The sequence below is a fragment of the Dreissena polymorpha genome, chromosome 9 (assembly GCF_020536995.1).
Source record: "Dreissena polymorpha isolate Duluth1 chromosome 9, UMN_Dpol_1.0, whole genome shotgun sequence".
NCBI lineage: Eukaryota > Metazoa > Mollusca > Bivalvia > Myida > Dreissenidae > Dreissena > Dreissena polymorpha.
The window spans coordinates 97,280,796-97,296,472 of NC_068363.1; positions in this window are offsets into that span (position 1 = coordinate 97,280,796).

The following is a 15,677-nucleotide window of genomic DNA, read 5'->3' on the forward strand; positions in this document are numbered from 1 at the left end:
GTTTTCATTTGGGTACTTTCGGATCGACCTTGACATTTTTTGCTGAAATTGTAAACATTACTTTCGTTTTCTGAAATCTATTTTTTGTGATTAACAACTTACGTTTGGTGGATTATAAGACGGATTTCAGTGTGAATCAGGTAGTTTTAAATAATATTTACTTTGTGTTTGTATTAACACTACGATTTGTTTACAAAACAAGCCAGACTAATCTAAAATACCGGGAAATGTCATTCTGAATTTGAAAACACTTGAGCACATGGTGTGTTACTAAAAATAGAAATAACGTCATATGAGCGTGAAATCTCGGGAGGTTTGCATTTCAAGAAAGTCTGTCACATTGCTCGATATGTAAGAGCAGAATAGATAAATTTTAAATGTTTAAGATAGTATTTTGTGAAAGAATATATCAGTTAAATGTGAAAAATGGTAATCTTTCCGATCAAGTGGTTGATTTTGGCCAATAACTGCATATAAAAGCTTTTTTGGACCGGTCTTTTTTAACTGTCAACTTTTCGGGAATTTCTGGTTGACTTTCCTAATGGGGTTGGTCCATAACTATAAAGTCGCGCCAGTCAAAAATCATAACAAGCGACATTTAAAGTTATGGTATCCAGAACTATTTAAATGGCAGCCGAAATACACATATATAATAAACAAATTTTACGGATACCACCCGCTTACCATTCAGATAACGTGACTAAGCACATGTTTAAACTGTTAGATATATTAAAATCCGGTTTGCAATCAATGAATCCACTAGAATCATTATGTAATGCGAAAACTTGATGCTTGCTTGTTTTTCATATGACCGTCACGATCTGTGCCGCCCTGACCGGCAGTCCCTGTCCCGAAAGCGCTTTTCTTTTTGTGACATGTTCAGCAGCGTCTGCATGTGTTTGTGTTTAATTGTCATGTAAATAAAACAAACATTAATGGCGAGCCAGTTATAAATGGTCGATCTCTATTAAGTCGAAATCGTCATTAGTAACACCAGAAAAAATGGTACGCCCTATTATTGACAGTATATTAAATAAAACAAAAGTTATTGCTTTATTGTGTACACAACTGCTTGTAATAGCAAGTTAACACTACATGTACAATTTATTATTAATTCAGGTCCTTTGAACATAAATACTCCTTAAAATTATCGGAGTTTGATTTTTACTCATCAATTAAAAAATTCATGAGTGAAATACCCCTCGGCTGAAAAAATTATCTGGAGCTCTGGTTATGTGTTATGTAAATTTGTAGTATATGTTCTGTCTTTGGTAACAGCCAACATTTATGGATTGTCTAGTTTTCACAAATCATTCCATTTAAAAATGGATAGATTAAATGGTCATGAAGTTAGATTTTGAGATAAGAAATTGTCAGTTGTGTTTTATAGTCAACACATGTTACTTCATAGATTAATTAAAAGAGATTTATGTTAGTTTATTCGACTCCAAATGCTAGTTTGTCTTGCATAAAAAATATTTATTGTTTTATAATTCACCCAAGTGAAATACTAGTATTTGGAATTTATTATTTAAGAAATAGTAAATCTCACTGAGGTCCCTATGGCATAATAGTGACCAGCCAGGCAGCCACAAACTGTATATGAACCGAAGCCGTAGGCTGAGGTCCATATAGAGTTTGTGGCTGCCTTGCTGGTCACTATAATGCCATTGGGACCAAAGTGGAGTTTACTATTTCTTATATTACACCGAAGAGTTTCCCCTTTACTATTGTACAGTGTTGTACGATTGTTTATAGTTTAAAAGAGATAAACTGAAGAATTTCGAAGGAATAATGACGTCATTTCGTTAAAAAATGACGTCATTTTACAGTAAAACAGTGCAAATTTAGTGGTGTGTAACCCCGAACTGTCCATATACAAAAAATATTGACCGGTCCATATACTCTTAGGTTTCTCTATCGCATTTTACAGACTGAAACCGGTCATATAGATATAGAAGGACCAATATCTCTGAGGTGTAATATTGAATGTTATATCTGCTATGTGATTATGATGTTGCACAATTGTACAAGATTGTGCCATTTTGGAAAGATATTTGTAATTTGTCGAGTTAAAAGATGTCTGCTCTGTGATATGATTGTTAATTTTTTATCTCTTGCTAAATATGAATAATAATATATAACAAATTGTCTATTCATGTGCTAATGGATGTAATGTGCATATTGTTATATACAAAATGATGAATGTAATTATGTATCCTGGACACAAATTGCAAGACACTGACATATGTGCATGTACTGGTACTCGCGTGATCCTATCTGTTATATGAGGTAATATTTTTTATTTTTATCATGTATTTTCCACATTCAAAGCAAATTGTGATATACCTGTGATTATAGTTTGTTTATTGCTACTTTTATTCAAAAAGGCTATTTTTATTTTCCCCTACCGGTTTCACCGGAGGGGACTTATGGTTTGCGCTCCGTGTATCTGTCTGTCAGTGAGTCTGTCTGTCACACATTTCTGGATCCTGCGATAACTAAGTTCTTAATATTTTTTCATGAAACTTGAAACATGGATAGAAGGCAATATGGAAATTATGCACGTCATTTCATTTTGTTCTTACGTCAAAAATTCTGGTAACTATGGCAACAAATAGACTAGATATACTGCTGAAAATGGTCGTTTTCTGGATCCTGCGATAACTTTATAAGTTCTTAATATTTTTTCATGAAACTTGCAACATGGATAGATGGCAATATGGACATTATGTACGTCATTTCATTTTGTTCCTACGTCAAAAACTGTGGTTGCTATGGCAACCCAAAAAAACAAAAACAAAAAAATAGTTGTTTTTTATACGCCCGTTTTTAAAAACCCGACGTATTATAGTTTCACCCTTGGCGGGCGGGCGGCCTCCACAGCAGTGTCCGCTCTCTTATTCAAATAGTTTCATCCGATCTTCACCAAACTTGGTCAGAAGTTGTGTCTAGACAAAATCTAGGTCAAGTTCGAATATGGGTCATGCTGGGTTAAAAACTAGGTCACTGGGTCACTTAGTGCATTTCAAGGATTAAGCATGGTGTCCGCTCTCTTATTGAAGTAGTTTTCACCCGATCTTCACCAAACTTGGTCAGAAGTTGTGTCTAGATGATATGTAGGTCAAGTTCAAATATGGGTCATGCCGGGTCAAAAACTAGGTCACGATGTCACTTAGTGCACTTCAAGCGTTAAGAATGGTGTCCGCTCTCTAATTGAAGTAGTTTTCATCTGATCCTCACCTAATTTGGTCAGAAGTTGTGTCTGGATGATATGTAGGTCAAGTTCAAATATGGGTCATGCAGGGTCAAAAACGAGGTCATGAGGTCACTCAGTGCATTTCAAGCATTAAGCATGGTGTCCTCTCTCTCTATATATATATATAATTGAAGTAGTTTTCATCTGATCTTCACTGAATTTCGTCAGATGTTACGTCTAAATGATATCTAGGTTAAGTTCAAATATGGGTCATGCCGGGTCAATAACTAGGTCTCGAGGTCACTAAGTGCATTTCAAGCATTGAGCATGGTGTCCAAAACCTTGGAACAGGCGTATCTTGTGACAGTTTGGCACTCTTGTTCCACTTTAAAAGCAAATTGTTATATGCTGGTTAGAAATTTTTGTTAATTGATACTTTTACTCAAAGAGGCTATGTTTATACTATAAGTGTTTAATTTATAGATGACATGTAAGATGTATATACTAATTAGATTGATAAAAGGTCTAATTTTGTCCTTGTAATACAATGCATCGGTATTTAAGTTCACATGTTTTTTTCCACATTAAAAGTCAATTGTTACATGCTTGTTAGTAATTTTTGTTCATGCATAGACAATTTTTATACTATAATTGTTTTTTGTATCAGTATTTTTTTTAAAGATGTTTATGCTCATAAGATTGATATAATATCTAACTCATATTACAAATCATAGGTACAGTACTTCACATATGTAACATGGCCACTGGTGGTTTTACGTATTTTATCAGCTTCGCAATCTGTCTCTCCATTCTTTCTATCCATCCATTTTACTGTTAGTTTGAATTTGAACATAACAAATGTTTTTAATGTATTTTGTTTTATTGACAAATCCGAGATATTTCGTATTCATTTGTTTATGAATGTGATTGTTAATATTCATGTAATGGTTTAGTTGGTGATAATATTGTTTTTGGATATAATACTTTAATTTTAATTAGTATTAAATTAATTAAATATAATAATAAATTAAATATTAAATATTATTTAAATCAATTAATTTAAAAATATATATATATATATAATATATAATAATATATAATATAAAATATTAATATAAATATTAATTAAATTAATTAAATAAATTTATAATTAAACATGTTAGCTATTTTATAGTGCTTTATATTGCATTATTTGTCACATAAATATATTTTGCACATGTTTATAGTAATTTTATAAAACATTTTAGACAAAATGATTTGCTGGTGATTTGTTTTATTATATCAAATGATCAGTATATTTTTATAACATTTGTTTAAAATGAGTGGTAAATTTAATTCTGTGAGGGTTTTTTTATTACATAAAAACTTGTCATTAATCCTCATTTCCAACACATTTATTTGTCTTCTATGTTTTATCTGATGCAGCAAATGGAAGCTTATTTAACCCTTTCCCCATCAGAAACAAAATGAAAATGGCTTTTTCAATCAGAACAGCCTGCAAGTAACACTCAGTCTGTTCAGGTTTTATGCTGTTTGCTGCTCATCAGTATCTAAGGATTGGAAATGAAGCCTTTAAAAATAAAACTTGAATCAAGTAAGAAAGGTCTTTAATTTAATTTAAGTTTCTAAGTGACTGCAAATGCGTCAAAATACGTATCGAAGTTGTTAAGGGTTAATTAAGTGAGAATTATATTAATCTAAACCACTTTATTGTGTATAAATGACTATTAGGTATAAATTACACTTACAAAAGCCAGCCGATATACTTTAACTGAATGGGCAATACCAGAAAAGAAAAGCTGCATCTGCTGAATATTAACTCGATTTTAGTACATAGTGAATGGCATGTGTAAATTAAACAATTAAGTTAAAAATTGTGATAACTAACACGATGACTAATATGTTTGTTTTGTGCAGCTATTTCACAAGCTAATTGAAAAATACAGTTTAATAAGAACAGTGCTGGAGTTTTAGTGTGATTACCAAGCACATAGTCAACTTGATTCCTGTACAAAAACTAATATAAATTAGTTTTGTAAAAATAGTGACTAAAAATACCAATGCCCAACTTTGTCATGCGAATTGCAGCCTCAAAGGCACATAACTTACAAATAAACGGATCACTGCTCATGAACAAATTCTATCACTAACTTAACTTCCTAGTGACGTTGGTTTATTTACTATTTTCACTAGAATCGCTTGAGAAATGTTAAAGTGGTTTGCTCCTAAAACTTACAAAATGTTATGCATCTGCCTTAATTGAATGGCAATTAACAATTAATGAAACAAGTGGATCTCACGGCATAACAGTGTCTAGAACATCAACACTTCAGGTCTATTTAAACGTCAAGATTAAATTCCTCGCAAGAGGACTTTTGAAGTAGTTTACTCCACAAACATAAGACATTATGCCTCTGCCATACAAATAGCTAGGGTCAAGTGCACAAATTTTACAAACACATGTGTGAATCAATGCACATTAAAAAAGTGTCTTGCTCTTTAAACTTCAGGATGGTGACATAAATCAAGTGTGATTTCAATTTCTTGAGAGACACAGAAAAACTCTGCTCCATAACTGTAGACATTTTTTGCCTAACACACCAAAAGTAATAGTATTTGGCCATTTATCATAATAGTATTGGGCCAATTATCATAACAGTATTTTTCCGTAATATCGTAATAGTATTGGGCCATTTATCAAAACAGTATTTTCCATTTATCAGAATTTATCATACATGCAAAATATATAAAGTGGCTATGTTCAATATTGAATAATGTTCTCCCTTTTTAAAGCCTATTACTTCCCGTAAATCTGTATTTTTTACCGTAGACCGTAAAGGATGACCTTAACCTTTTACCACAATGTTTGTCAGAAACGCAATGCCGCCTATACTGCGCCGCTTTGATTTCTTTAACAAAAATATATACCTGGGCAGGTCAGATAACTATGTCCATTTAAAGCTTATTACTTCTCTTTACTTTGTTTTTTGCACCCTAGACCTTAAAGGATGATGTTCACCTTGAAATTTTACCACTCAAAATGTGCAGCTCCATGACACACACATGCATGCCAATATCAATGTGCTATCTTCAATATTTAAAAAGTTATGGCCAATGTTATGGTTTTAGCATGACGCCTACGGCAGACGACGAGCTGGCTATGACAATAGCTCGGGTTTTCTCCAAAAACAGCCTCGATTAAAATAAGGCCTTGTATCTTAATATTTTTATCATAGTAGTATTTAACTACTTATCATAACAGTATTTGTCCATTTATCATTATAACATTTGGTCGTTGATGATTTTATTATTTGGCCATTTATTAAAATAGTATTCAGCCATTTATTATAATAGTATTAGGCCATTTACCATTATAGTATTTGGCCATTTATCATAATACTATTTGGCCATGTATCGTAATAGTATCGTAATAGTGTATGGCCATTAATCATAATATTATTTGACCATTTATCCTAATAGTATTGGGCCATTTATCATAACAGTATTTTGCCGTAATATCATAATAGTATTGGGCCATTAATCATAACAGTATTTTCCATTTATCAGAATAGTATTTGGCCATTTATCATTATAGTATTAGGCCATTTCTTAGCCCATAATTGTCTGGACCAGTTTAATACGTTTGAACTTTAAGAAAGTCTACAGGTATTTAATCCAGAGATACAATAACAACACGACACAGGAACTAATTAACAACTTTATATGGTTCAAACATTCACTTGTACTATAAATAATGTTATCTCTGTAATACTGACTCATAGGCATCAAGTAAATAAACAAAGAGGTATGTGACAATATGTATAACATGTATACTCCCTGAATGAATGTCAGCAAATTTGTAAAATGCAATACTTATGCTACAAAATTGCTCTATGCAATTTTTGTACATGATATTATCACGAGATTTAGTTGCCATAACCACAAACAAGTACATCAATGAAAAAATAATATCAGTGTAGAGACAAATTGAAAAATACCGGTATGTATAAATCAAATAATAATATATGAAAATGAAAGCATGAATTCATATAAACAAATAAGAAAATATAACAGTTTACATTTGGTGCCAATAAAATAAAACAAAATATTATACAGAGTTCAAATAATACAGTGTTTACATTCATTATTTTAATCCACTAACCCAAATAATTTTAAGTAAAACTGGTAATCATCATGTTAAATATTTGCTAGCCTGACCATCATAAAAACCTTGCTCTGTGAATACTTGGCTAATCAATGCATATAAAGTGGTCTAATCAATGCATATAAAGTGGTATAATCAATGCATATAAAGTGGTCTAATCAATGCATATAAAGTGGTCTAATCAATGCATATAAAGTGGTCTAATCAATGCATATAAAGTGGTCTAATCAATGCATATAAAGTGGTCTAATCAATGCATATAAAGTGGTCTAATCAATGCATATAAAGTGGTCTAATCAATGCATATAAAGTGGTCTAATCAATGCATATAAAGTGGTCTAATCAATGCATATAAAGTGGTCTAATCAATGCATATAAAGTGGTCTAATCAATGCGTATAAAGTGGTCTAATCAATGCATATAAAGTGGTCTAATCAATGCATATAAAGTGGTCTAATCAATGCATATAAAGTAGTCTAATCAATGCATATAAAGTGGTCTAATCAATGCATATAAAGTGGTCTAATCAATGCATATAAAGTGCCATCACAGGTTAGCCTGTGCACTCTACACGATAATCATCACTCCACTTTAATTGCATTTTCATAAGAAGGAGGCCTCTTTTCAGGGATAACCAATTAAGACGGAAAGAGACGTCCCTGAATAGCACGTGCGCACTGCAAAGGCTATTCTGGGAAGACACTTTACGGTCATGCATGAATCCCAGTTTTCCAAGAACACGTCTCATTATGTACACATATCTGATTTCTACTGTTATAGACCACATTAAATTTCGGTATCTCATAGTCAGGGCAAAGACTGATAGGGTGAAAATTATCTCCACAAAGTCTTGAGCAATATTCCTAGGTTACAGACACATAAGCCCAGCCGTTGTGAGAAGTGTAGCTGCTAGCAAGGCATAGCCGGTCTGGTAAAGCTGCTCAGTCGAGTAGCCCTTTCCTGTGTCCCATACCTGGAATTGAAGAACTACAACATTAAGTTTCACTTGAAACACATTTATTTAAGCTTGATTGAAGTGAAAGTGACTAGTCTAAAGGTTATTGAAACACTCAAGAGTCCCGAGTCTGTTTCCTGGGTAGAACCAGTACTTGGTGTCTTTGGGGTACATCTAAGAACGCTCCCACAATTGGGATCACACCCATGACCTCCCAGTTACTAGGCCGATACTTCCACATGGCGACCTCTTCTACCACATTGCACAAACCTACCCAAATTTGAACCACAGGAATCCTTTGTACGGATGAATTTCAGATAAAATTTTATAATGTGTAATCTTTATATATACAATTTTTGATACAACACCTGTAATTGTACTGGTCCCCGGGCTAGATCAGTTGAGTAAGAGATAATTGATACAGGTAGCTGAGAGTCTGAATTGCATCATGGCATTATACATTTTGTTGGCATTACTGATAACCCATTCACACATACCTTATGTGACATGGCTGGGAATAAAACCCACGATCCATTGATACTTAACTACCCCGGTATTATTATGCTGTCATGTGATATTGTCTAAGAAGCATATTTAATTATATTATAATACAAGTATAACATTATATATTTATTATGTTTTATAGGTATAAAACAAGAATTAAAAAAAGAAAGAAACAGGAGATGTGTTCGTCAGAAACACAATGCCCCCTATTGCGCCGCTTTGAAAAAAAAATGACTTTTGACCTTAAAGGATGACCTTGACCTTGAACTTCCACTACTCAACATGTGCAGGTTCATGAGATACACATGCATGCAAGATATCAAGTTGATATCTTCAATATTGCAAAAGTTATGGCCAACGTTAAAGTGTTTTTTTCGGACGGACGGACTGACATACTGACTGACGGACAGTTCAACTGCTATATGCCACCCTACCGGGGGCATAAAAACAAGACATGTGTTAGTCAGAAACACAATGCCCCCGACTGCACCGCTTTGAAATAAAATTTCTATTTATCATTTGGCAGGTATAGAAATCATCTCCCTTTAAAGCTTATTACTTCTCTTGGATTTTGTCCAATCCAACGGGGGGGGGGGTTCTTTAGAGTCAGATATCACTGACAACCAAGGCCTGTGGTTTATCAAAGAGATCATAGCCAGAGTTCATCATTTATCTATGGACATAAGTCCACAGGTATGTAATGAACCCTACCATTCACAAATTAGTACAGGAAAGAAAGGATAATTATATCATTTAAAAATAACCTTTGACAAATCAATCATTTCAGTAATAAATAATCAAAATAAAAAATCTGTACAGTAACTGTGAAAAGAACTAAAATTCTTGTTAAGGAAATATATAATCGGAGATTTATAATTATATAGATTACTTCCCTTGAAAATAATTGTCTCTAACAAATCTCTATTTTTAGTAGCAAATAATTAAAAGCCACTACCGTGACTGTAGATTCACCACTCAAAATGTGCAGCTCCATGAGATACACATGCATGCCAAATATCAAGTTGCTATGTTCAATATTGAATAATTATCTCCCTTAAAAGCTTATTACTTCCCTTGGATTTGTATTTTTTTTACCTTAGACCTTGAAGGATGACCATGACCTTTTACCACGATGTGTTTGTCAGAAACACAATGCCGCCTACTGCGCCGCTTTGATTTATTTAACAAAAATATATAATTTGGCAGGTCTGATAATTATGTCCATTTAAAGCTTATTACTTCCCTTGGATTTGTTTTTTTTACCCCGTGACCTAGTTTTTGACCCGGCATGACCCATATTCAAACTTGACTTAGATATTGTCTAGATACAACTTCTGACCAAGTTTCGTAAAAATAGGATGAAAACTAATTTAATTAGAGAGCGGACACGAAAAGTGTGACAGACTGACAGACGGACAGTGCGAAAACTATATACCCCCAAAAATCATAACTACAACAAAAATTTGTGAAACTGAAACATTTGTTTTTAAATTTTGTCAATTTTCCTCAACGTGAAAATGTCCCTTTATAAGAACATTGATAAGATCTTCTGTTCTTCAAGTTTTCAACAGACTGGTTTATTATGTTATTTGGGTTCCAGCAAATCTTTATTGCATGGATCAATCCAGGATTTAACAAGAGATGTGTTTGTCAGAAACACTATGTCCCCTTTTGCGCCGCTTTGAAGCTATATATTTGACCTTTGACCTTGAATGATGACCTTGACCTTTCACCACTCATAATTTGCAGCTCCATGACATACACATGCATGACAAATATCAAGTTGCTATCTTCAATATTGCAAAAATATTCATTAAATGAGCGATTTTGACCCATATATTTGACTTTTGACCTTGAAGGATGACCTTGACCTTTCACCACTCAAAATGTGCAGCTATGTGAGATAAACATGCATGCCAAATTGCTATCTTGAATATTGCAAAAGTTATTGCAAATGTTAAAGTTGGGGCAACACACAAACCAACAGACAGGGCAAAAACAATATTTCCCCTACTATAGTGGTGGGGGACATAAAAAGGCAAGATGTTCTTTGCTGAAAGAGGCACCTACAACTTCCTTCTAAAAAAATATCATATCTTTCTTCCTAAATTATAAAGCATAATTCACTCCCTTCGTGCAAAGATGTACCAGGTGATATTAAAATTTAATGTCACATGGTACCTTTTTTCACCGATCGGGTGATATATTCTTTAAAACAAATAAGGTTACTAACTTCCCAATGTACTCACAAAATGTCTTATGCTGGCCCAGAAATGGAAACTGAAGCAGAAAGCCAGGTTCAGCTTGGCAAATGTAACCCCACTCTGAACTAATGGACCAGAGTTCTGTAGAAGTGCATAATAACCCGCGAAATCCTTTGTGAACGGCCACCGGAAAAACTTTGCGAAACCGAAATTTCGCAAACTTAAGTACCCTTTTTCTTGAAGGTTTGCTTATTTGTGATAAAGTATAAGATAAAAGTCTAACTTGTGATTAATAATTGGTTATTTTTGCTTGTTAAATGCGTTTTCTTCACTATGAACTTTATTTGCAAAGTTGGGGTTCCCATGGGATTTTTGTAATTTCCCATGGGATTTTTCATTATCCCATGGGAATTTTGGTTTCTCCCATGGGATTTTTCTCCAGCTTTTTTTATGGGAGAAAAAATCCCATGGGATTTTCAAAAACATAAAACACGTTCGTTTGTGCTTAGTTATCGATTTTAAGCATTGTTAAAGCATTTGTGCTTATTTTCGTTCAATTTACTTTGATAGAAAAAAAATCCCATTTTTTTATGGGAAAAAAAAAATCCCATGGGATTTTTTTTTGATTTTTAGAGATTTATTCATGTAACCTTCAGAAACACTACCTTTTAACAAATGATGAGCATTTCTCGCGATTTCAACGCGTTATATCGTGTTTTAAAATAATAAAAAAATCCCATGGGATTTTTCCCATGGGATTTTTTTGTCCCATGGGATTTTTTTTCCCATGGGATTTTTTTTTCCAATGGGATTTTTTTAAGGTATAAGTTTCTAAAAGCTATATAATAATAATAATTATAATAATAATAATAATAATAATAATAATAATAATAATAATAATAATAATAATAATCATAATAATAATAATAATAATAATAATAATAATAATCGTGCTCAATATGATGAATTTGTACTTTTAAGCGACTAACATTTTTATTCGAGCCGATCGTCGAGTCCGAATGGTGAGTATAAGAGCAATTTACCTGTACAAATAAATCTCAATTGTGAAGAGAACGCTACCGTACCATAAAATAATCTTGATAATAAGTCATATCATTTCTCGACAGAAAATGAAAACAGTATCCATATTGATGTCAGCAATGTCCCCTGCTATGATAAATATTGACAAAATGAAAAACCTTGACAATAATTCCGTGTCGAATACGCATAAGATTATAGCAATCAAATTTATATAAGCATTGATAAGATAATTTGCGAAAATGGGTCTTATGTCAAATACGGCAAGCGTAGCTCCATTCCATAATGTCCGGTATTAAGTCACGTCTAGTTTCGTGGTCGAATTATAGCATAATAATCATTTTCACATTACGCGATTCATATGAGTTTCTCTACATATATTGTGTTAAAATTTATGTTACACTAATGTGCGATGATGAAAAGGGGATTTCGGTAATTCTACATTCGCCCGCCTAGTACCGAAATCCCCATATTTACGCCTTAAAGGGTCAATAGGTCATCGGTATGAATGGTTTTTGACTTCACATGAATGTTTAGGTGCAACAAATTTGATATTAATTTTAATTATTAAGCACTCTTGACAGCATTAAGTTGCCTTTCAGTGGGGATTTCGGTAATTCTACACTAGAACTTAAACGCGCGCCGGTGCCGAAATCCTGCTGTACAAACCTTCAAGTGTCAACAAAATTATTATAGTGTTTTTTTTCATTAGCAACCGGTGACATGTATTATCTCCCATTCGGTTACTTCTTTTGGAAAATAATTAGCGGGGATTTCGGTACTGCTACATTCGTACGCACAGAGCCGAAATCACCCATGTTTACGCCAATCCCCCATATTACGCCTTAAAGGGTCTATATGTCATTATGTTAGGGTTTTGGCTTTGCATTAATGTTGATTTGTACACAATCATATTAGTGTTAATCATTTAAACACTCTTATCAGAATATTTTTTCCATTATTAAATAGTTTATTAATGTGAAAAATGTGTAAACGAATGTAAAAAAGGTAAAATGTACATTTAAAACATTGGTTACACAAAAGTATATGTAAATATAACATGACATAGTAATAATAAGTCTTCAGAAAGTATTTTCCAAACAAATCTGATGAAACAAATGATATCGTACTACCTTATTTACAATATGCTATACACTTTTGCAATTTAGTTATCAATGTTTAATCAAAGCATAAATCAGGATAATATGTTGCCTCTTAGCGGGGATTTCGGTAATTCTTAACAAGCACATAAACCCGCGCCGGTACCGAAATCCCCGCTGTACAAACCTTCAAGTGTAAAAAAATACTGATTTAGGTTTAAATAAAGGGAACAATAGTATTTTTGGCCACCAAAAAGCACTTCCGCGTCAACAAAACGATTGAAATTATGTCAGAAACCCAGCTTTTCATTGTATATATTGCAATACACCATCGGCCGCCGAGAGCGGAATACTGCGCTTGGCCGCTAAACAATGTGGATTGCATCAAATTAAATGTCAATTTTCGATTTTATTACAAAAATAAACACTGCCTTTTTATAAATATGTCAAGCACGTACACTTAACAAAAAAATCGATATATCTTTATGTAATGTAGAAAAGTAAAGCGCTTTATATATAACAATGTTTTATAATGTCTCTCTGGTTGAGAAAAAAAACTAAACAAAACCATGTAGAACATATATGTTTTCATAATAAAAAAAAATATTTAATGATGCACGTGATGTTTTATAATTGATATAAGTTCACGTGTCATTGAACGAGTTAAGGGAGAGATGCGAATTAAATTACACATAATTAAAAAATGATACTATACTGTCAGCTTGATTTATAAATTGTGTTCCATCGCGCCAATATATTCATTGTTCCATGAAATTGTGTATAAAAGCAAAACGATTGAAATTATGTCAGAAATCCTGCTTTTCACATGAAATGATCTTTAACACTTTATTTATTCCAATCAGGTAATTAATAATAATAGGGGAAGTCTATACTGTGTATTAGAAACTTGTTGTGGTGATCCCTATCTTATCCGCTCAATACACATCCACCTGGCTACTGTACAGAAACAATTAGATTTACTTCCAAAATAACTGATTTCATTAATTGCTAACTTGTTGTCTACATTTTAAATTAACAATGATAATGGATCAACATCACCGTTGCACAATTATTAAGTTCACAGTAATCTGTACTTTAAATAGATAGCCTAATTAAAGACGGTGCTAATAAAGAACAAAGCGTGAATGTGGATATTAAGAAATTAGATCCTTTTTTGCATGACACTGGCAGTATATCATTTTATCTTATATAAATAAGCCACATTTAAGACATGGATAAAATTAAAATAAGACACATTTGCATCTTTCATTTCTTGAAAAAAAAATAAGCACGCAGTAACATATAAATAAGATACATTGAAGACACAGAAAAAAATAAATAAGACACATTTGCATCTTTCACTAAATTTTCTTAAAAAACATGTGAAACTGAAGAAAAACATTTATTACTGACACATTATTCTAAAAGTCGACTGACAACTTAAGTTCAAAGAGGGATTTACAATTAAATAAGATCCATTTTCGCATGATGCTGGTTGTAGAGCAAGCAATACATTTCTTACTGACACATTATTCTAAAAGTCGACAGGCAACATAAATTCAAAGAGGGAACCACAATTAAATAAGATCAATTTTCGCATGATACTGATTGTATAGCAAGTAGTCACATATTAATTACAGCTTGCATTAGTTGCAATAATTTTGTTAAGTGCGCGTGCTTCTGAACGTTGCGTTAAGCGAAAGTGTTGTCATTTTGTTAGTTTTATATTTTGGTATTATGTATGATTATTGCTTGTTTTGAATTTGAAATAAACGCTTTATGGCAAATAAGCATCGTCTTAATTTTAATACAAATAATGAACATTTGACATACAAAATGTCCAATAACATACCGGCAATAACATTATATATATGTTAATTTCTGTGCATGTTTATACCGAAATTATAGCCGACATCGGCAGTTAGGGAAATTTAGTGACACACTTTAACACATCAAACATGCATGATAGTTCTTTTTTCATATGATATTCCCCTGGTTGCTTACCGGTGTATTGGTGCAGTTGATAACCCCGCCGGGACTACAGTAGGGTGCTAATACACACGTGTATCGTGTTCAATACAATCGTCTTAATTTTAATGCAAATAATGAACATTTGACATACAAAATGTCCAATAACATATCGGCATTAACATTATATATATGTTAATTTCTTTGCATGTTTATACCGAGATTATAGCCGACATCGGCAGTTAGGGAAATTTTGTGACACACTTTAACAAAACAAACATGCATGATAGTTCTTTTTTCATATGATATTCCCCTGGTTGCTTACCGGTGTATTGGTGCAGTTGATAACCCCGCCGGGACTACAGTAGGGTGCTAATACACACGTGTATCGTGTTCAATACCCGATCCATGCTACAACGTGTAAGAACGGGAATTTCGGTAATTCTACCTTTTTAAGCTTGCGCACCTCTAATGGGCACATATCCAAATATAATTTAATAAATTATTTTCCTAATCAGCATCATTTCACTAAACTACATGCAAA